Genomic DNA, 14657 nt, shown 5'->3' with positions numbered 1-14657 from the left:
GAGAGAGAGAGAGAGAGAGAGAGAGAGAGAGAGAATCAAATTAAATTGTACACCTGTTATGTTCAGTCTGGGGCCCAACCTGGAATGAGCTTAGCAAATACACTGTAAATCATATTAAACACTGTAAACCATATTAAGTACACTGTAAATCATTTTTATCATAAAAACCAGTATTTAGTCATGAACACAATACGAAAAAATACAGTAATTAATGAATAAATAGTGTTGCTCTATGAAAAAAAGTGAATCTGTGATAATTTTAGAGATACAGTCCATAGGAAAAAATCTGCGAATTGCTGAAAGTTCCCGCAGGAAAGTGAAAGATGTGTTCCACAAAAATCCGTGACAAAATGAAGCATGAATAAGCAGGGTAACACTGTATTTTCATCTCCCCAAACTCAACACTGAGATTTCCTAACATCCTAAAGATAGGAGGGAAAGGAAGATTCTCTTTAATTGGTTTAAGAGAAAATCATCCCCACAGTGATGATATGACTATGGGCTTGACAAGTCTCATAGAAAATTTAATGTCCTGCAAACAACGCAAGGCTAAACAGAGTTTCACGTCCAATGAGCTGCACTAACAACCTTCCCTGGTGAAAAGTTTTTAAGGTAATTAAAAGACGTGCTTACAGCAAGAACGTTGAGAGGTTTCACTTTCCAACAACGTCAAATGATCAGGATTTGACTTTACATATGCTAACTTGATTAAGCAATGTAGAAAAAATGAGACAGCATTCTTGAACATAGGAGTGTTTGTCCTCCTAACAGAGGGAATAAATTCTTAACTCCTCCACTTCAAAGATTAAGTCTTTCCAGATAAATCCTTAGAATTATAACTGGACATAGCAGAGCTTCCTCTTCATTGCCTACTGAAGCAGTCAAATTAGGCACCATCACAAATCTAGCAATGGGAAATCAAATTTTTAAAGAGACATGTCCCCCGGAACTAAACCTTACAAGGGCTTGAAGCTCACTAATACACTTTGCCATGGCAAGGGCTAAAGGAAAAAGTGTTTTTAAAAGGAAGCTTTATCTGAAGGTTCAAACTGAGATAATGTCAATTATTACTGATATATATTATTCAGACGATGAACCCTATTCATATGGAACAAGCCCATAGGGGCCACTCACTTGAAATTCAAGCTTCCACAGGATATGGTGTTCATTAGAAAGAAGTAACAGAAGGTAATGGGAAATGCAGAGAGATCACTCATTAACAAAGAATAAATAAATTAACAAATCAATAGATAAAAATATATGTAAATTATCAAAATACAAGGAGAACTGTATTAGGTACTAATGCATTGCATCTTCGCTTGAACTCTTGAAGTTCCAACTGCACAACATCCTTAGGGAGACTGTTCCACAGTCCAAAGGTGTGAAAAATAAAGGAATTTTGGAACTAAGAAATTCAACAGCGAGGCATACTTGCTGCATACTGGTGCTGCTGTTCAGGCAAATCTGGTTGCTCTCAGCAGGCAAAGGGCATCAGGGATCAATTGTGAATGTGAAAGATCTCTGTTAAAATATACCTTAAGAAAAATTGACAAACAAGAGACCATCCATCATAACTGCTAATATTAGGAAACAAACCTACCTCCACGAACCAATCTATCTAAAAGAAAAATCTCTGGCAGAAGCAGACATCCACATTGGAGAACAGTATTCTAGTAAAGGAGGGACAAATGACCTAAAACAGGTTGCACTGATTTAATCAGTTATAAATATCTAAGGCCCTGTACAGCACTTTACTTTCTTGTAGCATTTGCTAAGAGTTCCATTAGATGCTTCTCCAAAGTAAGATGCAAGTCAAAAATTACACCAAGAATAGTTAAAGCTTCAAACTCATTTAGCCAAGTTTCATCTACCTGAAGGGAGGATGCGGTGGAAAATTAGTCCGAGATCAGGTATCAATAGTGTTTTTGTTTTACTGGAGTTCAGCCATATCCCACCGACTACACCATCCACTAATTCGGTCCATGTCACAATTGAGACTATGGACAGCTTTATTTCTCCTAAATGGTGCATCATCGGCATACTGAACAATCTTGTTTTCCAGGCAAACAACCATATCACTTGTATACACTAAAAATAACAGTGGACCAAGAACACTACCCTGTGGAACTCCAAACACAATAGGTCTTGGTTTGCTAAAGATCCCTTTAATGGCAACTCATTGCTGCCTACCTGTAAAGAAATCTTGAGGTAAACTTAAAACATATCCACCTACTCCACGATTTACACTCAAAACCCTTATTGAGATTCTCTTGCAAATGGCATGTCAAATCTAAAAGAGCATCGCAGTTACCTACATGCGTATTGACTATCAGCTAACAAGCCTTTATATTCCACATACAGTAATCCCTCAAGTATCTGGATTACCATTTTCCAGAACTCGACATTATCTGACACACCCAGACCATGGACCAAGGCCTCAAAGATATAAGATATATAAGAATTTCAAAAAATTTGAAAATTGCCCTCTGATTGTTGGCAATGCTGTGCAGCCCAAAGAAAATGTTGGTAACACTGCCAATGCTCAGAGTGACTGGGAAAGGGTTTCAGGGAGTGGGGGAGGCCTCACGAAGTTTCCATGGTGATGGTGGTGGGGGGAGGTCAGATGGCTTGGCGCCATCGGAGAGGCGAGGCAGTATGCCTGGGTAGAGAAAGGTTCAAAGAAGAGGGTTGTTTTGGAAGGTGGGTGGTGCTGGGGAGCAGTTTCTATGGCTGGGAGGGGGGTGGGGAGGCAGTGCTGGATAGGTGAAGTGGGCTAGGTAGACCTGACTTGATAGAGCTTGTTTGGTTTCATGTTTTTGTTTATGAAATAGTAATTCATATTTTGTTAAGGATAAGTACAGTATGTACTGAGAGAGAGAGAGAGAGAGAGAAAGAGATAACTGAGGTATGTTTACATCGAAGTCTAAGTACAGTAACAAACACACTCCTTCACTTATGTATATTCTATGCTACAGTATTCTTGTTTATATTTTTACTGTATCTTCTCATTTTTATTCTTTCAAACCAAAAGATAAGCACAATCATGTGCAGAGAGAGAGAGAGAGAGAGAGAGAGAGAGAGAGAGAGAGAGAGAGAGAGAGAGAGAGAGAGAGAGAGAGAGAGAGAGAGAGAATCTTACACCTGTTATGCTCAGTCTGGGCCCAACCTGGAATGAGCTTAATGAATACATTACTGCAGTATAAGTACAGTACACTGTAAATTATTTTTATCATAAAAATCTGTATTTAGTCACGAACACAATATGAAAAAATACAGTAATTACTGAATAAACAGTGTTGCTCTATGAAAAAAAGCAAATTACAGTGAAACTCCCCCACCCTGTATTTGTGGGGGATGCGTACCACAACCCCCCCGTGAATAACTAAAATCCACGAATACTTAAAACCCCTCTAAAAACACTCAGAACTGCCTATTTTGATAGTTCAAACACAAAAAAAATCTAAAAATGCTTATACCTGAGTATTTTAATAGTTTTATCACAAAAAGTGCATTTAGTCATGAAAATTATATGAAAATACAGTAATTAGTGAATATTTCTCAATGAAAAATACCGCGAATGGGTGAATTTTCCACGAATAATGTGTATATATGTTCCATGCAGAAATCTGCGAATCGTGAGAACACGAATGAGGGGTTTACTGTAATGATAATTTTAATTGTTTTTACCAGTCTATAAGGAAAACGGGACGACTTCAATACTATGATAGAAAATGGCTATGCTTGTGTATACAGGGATAACTTGATTAGTTGTCAAACATTTTGTAAGACACATTCAATTTGTATTAAAGATTTATTTAATTTCTATTAAACATTTCATAGATATTTTGCTGTGTTTGCATTAATATTAATATTTTAAAATTAGTAAATCACTGTAATAAAAATTTTTGGAGGCATATATACATAAAAGTAACAGTTGAAAAAGGGTACTAATCTAAGATGACATAGGGTGTTTTGGGATGATGGTTTGGGTGTATTTTTGTTTGAATTGGTATTCAATCGTTTTACCATGATAATTAAAGGTATATTTGTATTGGAACTACTAAATTAGGCAGTGAACTTTTAAAATAGTTATAAGCATTTTAATTTCGCAGGTACAGGGTATTTGGCAGTTATAAGCAATTATAAGCGTTTTTAGGGGGGATTTTGCATTTCCGCGGTGGGTTTTGGGACCTATCCTCGCGAAAAAGTGGGTGAGCACTGTACTTCTGTTCTTTATTAATGTGATACAGTGGACTTCACTAGCTGATAATAAATTAAATATGTTTTAAATTAAAATAATTGTTTTTGAACATCATTTCACTTCTATTCATGAAAATGAAATTTTTATGATAAAGTTTTATATATACTTACCAAGTAATTACATAGCTGGTAACTAGTCCAGCCCACTTTGGGGAGAGAGAGGAACAACTTGACAAAGAACCTCAATTTGTTTGTGCCTTTATGTACATGTGAGGGGAGGAGGGTGGGCTCCCATTCTGTAATTACTTGGGAAATATATATAAAACTTTATTTTATCATAAAAACATCATTTTTATATAAGTAACTTACCAAGTACAGGCAGTCCCCGGTTATCGGCGGGGTTCCGTTTCTGAGGGTGTGATGATAACCAAAAATCTCCGCTAACTGAAAATCGGCGATTTCGTCGCTTTTTCGGGGATTTTTGGGGGTTATCGGCGCCGAAGAGTGCTGATTTTCGGTTACCGGCGCCTCTGTTAGGTATGTATCGGCACCGATAAGTGGAAGTGGCGATTTTCGGTGCCGAAAATTGCCGATTTTCGTCGCTAGACAAACCCCATAAAACTGAATCGCTGTTAACCGAGCCTGCCGTTAACCGGGGACTGCCTGTAATTACATAGCTCATTCCCACTTGATAGGAGGTGGGATGCATGGACATCTACTACCCCAAAACATTAGTACACGTAATGAATTTGATAAAAGAGAAAAAACTGCCAGCACTGACACAATGCTTTTGTTTCCTTACCTGGTAAGAGAGTTGCTGCAGGAAGATACTGCCTCTGGTCGGCGCTCATCTTACCCCATAGCGGCGCGGCAGTATAACCACGGGGTGCCTGCTACATAAGTGGGAACTTTAAGCGAAGGACCTTTCCGATCGCTAATAAAGCATAAAAATTTGCCCCTGCCCTGGGCACAGTACCATCACAAAAACCAACCAGACCAAAAACAACACTATTACCTACACCACCCATCCACTAAAAACTCGCGGGTATCCAAGTGCATAGTAACCCCAGGCTCCCCAAAGACTCAACAACCTGTGTCAAGGTGAAGAGATTCAGGATGGAAGGGATACTACCTACACATCCCCCCCTCAACACCATGCCAGCCACTGACAACAGGCCTAGGGTACTGCAATTATTAAAAATCATTTCCACTTCCTTTAAGTAATGGGACGCAAATACTGACTTGCATTTCCAATACGTAGCTTGGAGAATGGGAGAAAGAGAGTGAGTGAGTTTGTGCTTAAAAGCTAGCAATGTAGCTACAGCTCTAATATCGTGAGCTCTGACTTTAAAAACGGGAAACAGTTCTCCAATTTGAGAATGAGCTTCATGAACGAGGTCCCTTAAAAAGAAAGACATGGCATTCTCCGTAAGGGGTCAAGAGTGACCAAACACCATAAGTTACTGGCAGGTCCAAGTATCTTCTCAGTCCTGCTTAGGTAATATTTTAAAGCACTCACAGGACAAAGCATTCTTTCTTCATCCTCCGAACCTAACACTTGCACTAGGTTCTTGATGTTAATAGAGCAAAGCCAGGTTTTGATGGCGTCTCGTTCTTAGAAAGAAATCCCAGGGTATAAGAGCAGGCCATTTTAGAACCACATCTAGGTTCCATGATACTAGTTCCGTATTCACTTGCTTACTAGTGTCAAAAGATCAAATAAGATCGGATTACTTCTGCACCACGTGCGGAAGATAGACCACCTGTCTTGGTAGGCGTTAGCAGATGACTGGCGTCTGCACTTCGCAATAGAATCTGCAGCTGCCCTCCAAAATCCCTTGGCTCTGAGTAAATTCTTGACAGCCTGTAACCTGTCAGAGCTAGATTTGACAATGCTCGATGAAACCGCCTGAAATGGGGTTATCTGAGCAGACTGCATTTTAGTGGTAGAAGCCTGCAAAAGTCTACCAGAAGTCCCAAGAGATCCAGGAACCACTCCCTTAAGAGGCCAAAATGGGGCCATTAGCGTCATCGATGCATTCTGGTGGGATCGGAACTTGTTCAGGACTTCTCTGATCATACCGAATGGAGGGAAGGCATACAGATCTTTGTTTGACCAATCCTGCAACATGGCATTCGTCACCCATGTCAAGGGGTCTGGAACTGGTGAACAAAATGGCGAGAGACGACGGTCCTTGGATGTTGTGAAGAGATCCAGAGTTGGTTTCCCCAACAGTCTTCACAGGTCTAGGCAAACAAGTGGATCTAGAGTCCACTCTGTGGGAATGACTTGATTGCATCTGATTACGATTTTCGTCTGGTTCCGATCTGCCCAGAAGAGAAGATCCCTTGCTGCTTCGCAGAGGGAGAAAGAATGTGTTCCCCTATGTTTGCTGATGTAAGACAGGGCTGTGGTATTGCCCGAATGGACTGCCATTGTCTTGCCGAACACCTCTAAGGCAAAGGTTTGCAACCCCAAGTGAATTGCCTTTAACTCTTTCACATTTATGTGAAACTTTTCTTGTTCCCATGACCATGTCCTGGAGACCTTGTCTCCCAAGAAAGCCCCCCGGCCTACATCTGATGCGTCTGCACAAAAGCTTAGGTCAGGGTTCTGAATGAGAAGGGACTTCCCTTCCAGCAACCTCTCTTCGAAGCTCCACCAAAGCAGGTGCTTCTTGATCTCGTGGATTACAGGAAAAGTGAAGGGGTCTGTGTGACTTTTCCTGTCCCAGCTGGCTCGGAGAAAGAACTGAAGAACTCTAATGGGTAATCTTCCCAAGGGAACAAACTGTTCTATGGATGCCAGAGGAGACTCATCCATTTGTTGGCAGAACATGCTTGGAGAGCAAGAAACTTGTCTACTGTCTGCAGACAGGATTCCACTCTCTTGGGGGACAGAGAAGCCCAAAAAACTAAGAGTTCAACGTCATCCCCAAATATACTATCCCCTGGGAAGGAGCCGGCTGGGATTTCTGAAGATTGATTAACAAGCCTAGATCCTGGGCTAACAGAAAGGTCTTGCAAAGGTCCTCCATGCATTGTTCCTTCATTGGGGAGCGTAGGAGCTAATCGTCTAGGTAGAGTGCGATGTTGATGCCCATGAGATGAGCCACCCTGCAAGGGGAGCAAGAACGCGGGTGAAAGCTTGAGGGGCCGTTGATAGTTCAAAACACAGGGCTCGAAAAGGAAGACATGGTCCTGGAAAACGAATCTGAGGTACTTCCTCGAGTCTGGGCGTCTGGGGACATGGAAGTACACATCTTGCATGTCTATTGAGACCATCCAGTCTCCTTGATGAAAGGATGCAAGAATGGAGTGACTTGTCTCCATTCTGAATTTTGTCTTCTGAACAAAGACATTCAGAGTACTGATGTCCAGGACTGGTCTCCATCCTCCTGAAGACTTGGGGACTACAAAAAGACGATTGTAGAACCCCTCTGAGTCCACATCATCGACTATCTCTACTGTCCTCTTGGAGAGGAGGATGGAAACTTCCTGCGAGAGGGCTGAAAACCTCTCTGAGCCTATGGAGTAGGCAGCCAAGATGATGGGCTTCTTGACTAATGGAGGTTTTTCCTGAATGGGATAGAGTAGCCCTCCTTGACGACTTGTACAATCCACTGCTATGCTCCCTACTCTTTCCACCTCTTAGAAGAGATGGAGCCTGGCACCTACTGGGCCATGGAGGACATGGTCTTCATTTCCTTGAAGCAGCTCTAGTTGAGGATTTCTTGATTGCTCAAGACGTGAAGTGGGTGTTTGACCGAGGTCTGGAAGATCATCTTTGTCTCCCCCACGAAAGAGATGAGGCTGCAAGGGGGAGGCCGACTTCCCACTGAAAGGTGGAAGATCCTTTGGATGTCTTCAGGACTGTCACAAAAGGTCCTGGGTCGACTTATTGTGTAAATGCCAGACAATGTCATTAACAGTCAACTGTGGAAACAATTAATCTTTCACCATGGGGGAGAAAAGGAGCCGACTTCTGGGCCGTAATGACCCTTCCGTGGTGTACGAACACCACAGTTCTCTCTTCCTCAACACTCCCATCATAAAGAGAGGCCAACTCCCTAGAACTGTCTCTGATACCTTTATCAGTGGAAGAGGGGACTCCACGAGTGTCCGAGACAAAGTCCACAGGCAAGGCAGAGCAGTCCTGTATCTTCCGTGCCAAAGCACCTGCTGACCATTCCAAGAAGCTAACTACAGGTAGGACTTGAGTTATGATAATTTGCCTTATGATAATTCGATTTTGCGATGGGGTTAGCAATTAATAACGATATGACAATATTTAGAAAATGTTTTTAAATTTAGCGCGGGTGCAAGCAGCAGCGTACACGGGTGCAAGCAGCAGCGTACAATCAGGCAGCAAGAGGAACCAAATTATAATACACTCTACTTCCTTTCCTTCATCTCTTTATCCCATCTTCTAGTTAAAAAAAAGTAAAAGAGAATGATAAAAGTATTGTTGGTAACGTTATACTCTTGCGTAAATCCATACAGCCATAAACAACCGAACGAGGAACTGCTGTTTTGCTAATAACCGAATCGGATAACAACAGCTGTATTTCAACTGTCATACCGTAGTAAACAATTTCCATGGTTATGTTACAAATGATGTTAAGTACAATAGGACTGATATATTTTTAAATTGTACCCTTATTCGCTATGGGGAAAAGATCACCAAGGAAATATACTGCTAAATTTAAGCTGCAGGTTGTAGTTGTAGATGAAGCTGAGAAAACAATGTTCAAGCTGCTAATGACTATAAATTATCGTGCATCAGCAACATGGATGAAACTTGACTGTAAATAAAATTGGAGAGAAAAGTATTTTAATCAAAACTTCTGGGCATGAAAGAACACACATTACTGCTGTTTTCACGCCAACAAAAGATAAATACATAAAGCTCATATTATGATGAAATCAAGTGAAAATAGCAAACGGAATTTTGATTTTTTACACAAAACAAACATGGCCCCTACAGCCAACGTCATCTATAACGAAAAAAATAGCTAAATTAATTTCACAACGAGGTGTATTTGTTATATTTCGACTTAAAAACACTTTGTATAATGAAAAACAACCTTGTCCCATATAAATAAAGTATCTAGAGATTCATTTACGTTAACTAGAAGCAAGAAAAGCCTCTGAACTGAATCAAATACGGCAAAATAAACTTACCATGTAGTCAAATTTCCAAACCAAAACATTGACTGCTATTTATAATACAAAAGCAATATGAGAATACATACAATATTGTTGGATACAGTGAAGTAAAGAATAACTTTTTATAAGATCCATGGAAAAGATGCATATTCGTTATGTTAATGTTTGTATAGTACGTTATTAATATGTGAATATAGAGTACAGTATAATGTAGGCTAGGCTACCGTACATGTATACGATATACCATAGTGTAGGCTAAGCTAATTCTTGTTTGTTATTCAATTTCTCTTTGTATTGAATTACCATAAGTCAATCTGCATGAACCTCCAGAATTAGCTGATATTAATAATTACTACTGTATACTGTATATGTATAGAGTATACTTTATAGTGTAGGCTAGGCTACTATATATGTATAGATGGTACTGAATACCCTCCTGTAGGCTAGGCTATATTCGCAATACATTTTTTCCAACAAACGATGGGTTTTTTTGGAACCTAACCCCATTGTAAGTAGGATAATACCTGTACTTTAAACACCTTGAACAGGTTCTGAAGCACGTGGTCAATCTCAGCTGCAGAAAACATGACCTTAGCCGATGAAAAAGCCGATCTCTGAGAGAAGTCAATAAGTACAGGGAAGTCCCCCTGGGAGGAGGCAGCGGCCCCCAGGGAAGGAGCTTCTCCAGTGGTATAAGAAGCATACCTTCTATTAGAAAGCTGGGCAGGGGGAAACTAAATGAAGCTTTCCCTTGCTACCTCTTGACTGAGAACCAAGCATCTACTTTGCTCAGCACCTTCCTTGCCGACGTAAAGAGCACCATCTTGGGAAACCTGGAGGACTCGAAAGGTTGACTGCTCATCAGGAACGTGGACGCAGGAAAGGATGGGGCTGCTGGCGAGAAACAGGCAGGAAAACTTCACAGTAAAAAACGCAGAAGCGCTGCATAAGCAGAATGAGAAGAGTCACCATCTACATCCTTACTAGACTCCTCTTCCACAGAAGACACTAGCGATAAGGACAAGTCCGTGGTCAGCTTAGCTGCAGGAGAAGGTTTTTTAAAAAACCTAAAGTATCATCCAACGACGGTTGAGTGGAGATGAAGCTGGATCCATGACTGAAGTTGAAGTCTGGCGCCGGGAAGTTGGTGCCACCAAAACCGAAGCCGACTCCGCATGTTTAGAAGAGGCGACAGGACAGTTGGGCACTAGTGGGCACTCAGATGTCTCTGTATGTGCGGGTGCTACTGGGTGCTCAGAAGCTACTTGGTGCTGGGAAGCCACTGGGAGCTTAGACTCTACTGGGTGCTTGGGAGTTTCCGATACATCAAGCACTAAAGGGCACACGGACACTGCAGCACTGACTGGTAAACTAGAGCGTTTCCATCTGAGAAGTGAAGATGAACATTTACGAGCCAACACTTGACATTTCGCATCCGGACACACTGGAGAGAAACGTTCTGGGCTGTCCCAGGAACTGCAAGAAGCCTACTGGCACCCTGGGCGAGAATCCTTGACCTTCTTACAAGGCACCTGAGGGGTGTGGTATATGTACACTGCTGGCCTTTTCAATGGCCTGGATTTATCACTAGAACACCATTGGCACCTGTTTTCAGGGCTAGAAACCTCTGAACTCGAGGAAGGATAACGCACCTCCGAAAAGATGCCTTTCCACTGGCTGGCTGTCGAGCTTGGGACTTAACTACAGGAGCGACTGAGGGGCCAACTACCCATGGACAGACCCCACCGACCTCCCTTGGGCCTCCGGTATGGCTTCTCCCAGGTTCAGGGGAGTGTGCCAGGGACCTTTGCCTATGAGAATTGGTGGAATGGGCAGCCAGCTCCTCCATCAACGCTTCACTTGCAAAATTAACACTGACTATTCACTTGGTCCATTAGGGCTCGAACTGAAGTCCCTAATTGGGCCATACACTCCACTAATAATTCGAACCCCCAATCGAATTTCTACTCCAGGTTGGCAATGGCACTGGGTTCAGAAGTGTGGGAGCTGGGTAAAGGATCAGGTGGTACAGCTGGAGAACTGGGAATAGAGGACATTACAAGCATAGATACAATAGGCACATCAATACTACAAGGAGACTTAGCAGATTCCTGACTAGCTGCAGTCTTATTGTCATTCCTAATAGAAGCTTTTCTCTTCCTATCCCTATCTAATTTAGAAAGATGAGAACTTAGACGTTCCATTGTTTAGGAGCCCAGTCAACACATTCATCACAAGGTAACGTTTATGAACAAACTTGACCCCTGTAATCTGCGCAAATGTTATGCGAATCATACCTTGCTGAAATCAACCTCATATTGCAGCCTTTACTGCAATAACAAGTGGAAGATATACTTGCGTTTGACATCGTCACAGACAAGTCAGTTACCAAAAGTCCTAAGTCATGAAATTAAGTCTAAATCTTGAAAAAAACAGTCAACATCGTGAAAACTCCGGTCTTTGAAGAAAACTCTATCACTGATTAATTCCCGAAAGGCTACCAAAAGTAAATATACTTCACCAATTTTGTCTCGACCAAAAACCAGCAAAGAAACAAATTTCAATATTTAGTTGAGAGCTAACAACCTTCTTCATCAGCTGGCAGAAACAAATTGAGGTTCTTTGCCAAGTTGTTCCTCTCTTTCCTGAATGTGGGCGGGACTACACCAAAACAAAAGGATCGTTACAGCAAGTTTTCAAATTTTAGTTTCCGTACATGTTAGAAACTGTAGCTATTTAATTACTTGGTAAGTTACTTATATGAAATTATTTTGTTTGAATTTGGAAGGTTAATTCAATTTGAATCGGCTGAAACGGGTTCAATTTGCTAGCTCTTGTATATGGACCCTCATGTTATAACTAGGGTCAATCATTATTATTGTTATTATATTTGAAGGTAATAGACCATCTTTCAAGCATGTTTTGTTAAAGAGAATGGCAGTATCAGTGGAATTGATTTTATATATGGTTTTCTCAATTCTTATTATTTGCTGATAAAACTGGCTTATGTTCATAGTCTTGATAAGGAATTGGTTTCTTGAAATATTCATTTTATTGCATAAAAGAAATGGAAGTTAAAAGTGGCATTTGATCGCCGTAGAGTTTCTGGAAGTCAGGATTTGTCGTATTCTCAAGTAGAATCTTCGTCGTTGTTGTAAGGGCGTAGCAGAATTGCGTTTCCAACCGTATCATCAGTTCATTCTCAAGGAAAGGTAGGCTTGTTCTGGTTGGAACGGGGTCATCAGACGGTATTATAGCGTCCTGGGTGTCCCATGTTGTGATGGCTGAATTTTCACTGGCTGATTCAGGGGATTAAGGCCCTGGGCCAAGCTGTCTCCCAGAGGTCGATGCTCGCACTGGTCTTCGCGTGCGGACGTTGGAGACTGGGAGGGTGGTATAGGGAAGGTCACTGTTGGTAGATGGGGTCATCACCTGATTGGTTCGATCGTCTGGCTCTGGGGTGCTGGCAGGCGGCACCCTACGTGCCACTGTTGGGAGAAGAGACGTCTCCTGCGTGATGTTGAGGCTAGGTCTTTCCTTTTCGATGTGTAGGGCCTCCAGGAGGCGGAGGCGGCAGCGGTCTGTCGCCTTATCTATAATTCTGATATTAGGAACTATGTCCTTTCGGGTTATTCTAACATTATGAATATTCTTGGTATGATTATGAATGGCACCTTCCTGAGCATGGCAGGAGATCCTCTTGGAAAATCTCATCGTGGTCATCCCAATGTAGGTGCCGAGGCACTCCTGAACAGGGCATTTGTATTGGTAGGCCACGTTGGTTTTCTTCAGGGGGTCCTGCACTGCGGGGGGTGGTCTTCTTGCTTTTGTAATAAATTACTAGTTTAACCATTTTTGCAGGGTCCTTCTATGATACTGCGAAAGCTTGCTCATCCTCTTTGTATTTCCTGTGAAATGCTCCCTTGTAAAAGAGAGTGACATCATCAAGGGCAGCGGGGCGAGGCTCCTGTTGGTACCATTTGTCAATACTCCTTTGTATGCATTTTGCGATGTCCCGGTTGGAATGCCCATTGTTAATTAAAATCTGGGCAACACGTTCTAATTTGGTGTGCGTGTGTGTGTCCTTCCAAGAGGAGCAGTGTGAGAGCTCTCTCCTGATGAAGGTGCTGATCACAGTGCACTTGTATCTCTCTGGACACTCGCTCTCACCATTCAGGAAAATGCCCAGGTTTGTGGGTTTTGTACAAAATTGCCTTACGAAGTGCTCCTCTTGCTACTCGACGAGGACATCAAGGAAGGGGAGGCAACGATCACGGCAATGTTCGATGGTAAAGTTGAGGCTACTGTGGTTATGGAAGGCTTGTCGCAGCTGTTCGATTTCTTCCACCATGCTGGCGCTTATGAAGGTGTCATCAATATACATGACATATACCAACAGTTTCTCGATGGCGGCGAACACCCGATGTACCACAGCACCCACGTAGAAATTCGCAAAAAGTACTCCGAGGGGAGAACCCATCGCTACACCACCTTTTCGTAAGTACATATGGCCTCTGTGGGTGGAGAAAGGGGCTTTTTTATACAAATCTCGAGGAGTGTTCGGAGGGCATGCTCGGGGATGTTTAATGGAGGTGTAGAGTCGTCTCCATATGCACGATCCAGATTTATCTCGATTGTTTTGTCCAAGGGGACGTTCGTGAAGACAGACTCTACGTCCATCCATGCAATAACTTCTCCCGGGGGTGTCGTTTTCAGGGTTTCTATAAACTTGGCAGAGGACTTCAAACTGTGGTCATCTGGAACATAAGGGGTCAAAATAGCATTCAATTTCTTCGCGAGCTGGTACGTAGGGGCAGGAATCTGGCTAATAATAGGGCATAACGGGTTCCCTGGTTTATGGGTTTTGACATTCCCGTATCTGTAGCCAAGGTCGTAATCATGCCAAGAATACGCACAATATTAGAATAACCCGAAAGGCCATAATTCCTAATATTGGAATTATTGATAAGGCAACAGACACTGCCGCCTCCACCTCCTGGAGGTCCTACACATCAGAAAGGAGAGACCTAGCCTCAACACCATGCAGGAGACCCCTCCTCTCGACGGTGGTATGTAGGGCGCCACCTGCCAGCACCCCAGAGCTGGACGAACAAACTAATCAGGTGATGACCCCATCTACCGACAGTGACCTTCCCTATACCACCCTTCCAGTCTCCAACGTCCGCACGCGAAGACCAGTGCGAGCATCAACCTCTGGGAGACAGCTTGGCCCAGGGCCTTAATCCCCTGAATCAGCCAATGAAAATTCAGCCATCACAACATGGGAC

General features: G+C 42.4%; 1 protein-coding gene across 1 annotated transcript in view; it reads right to left on the bottom strand.

Annotated features, from left to right (window-relative positions):
* Bruce (BIR repeat containing ubiquitin-conjugating enzyme) overlaps positions 1-14657 on the bottom strand; it is a 361218-nt gene that overhangs the window by 85474 nt on the left and 261087 nt on the right.

Source organism: Macrobrachium rosenbergii, chromosome 3 (assembly GCF_040412425.1).
Source record: "Macrobrachium rosenbergii isolate ZJJX-2024 chromosome 3, ASM4041242v1, whole genome shotgun sequence".
In the NCBI taxonomy this organism is placed as follows: Eukaryota; Metazoa; Arthropoda; class Malacostraca; order Decapoda; family Palaemonidae; genus Macrobrachium; species Macrobrachium rosenbergii.
Note: the sequence above shows the minus strand (reverse complement) of the source record. Positions and strands in the feature narration are given on the sequence as shown.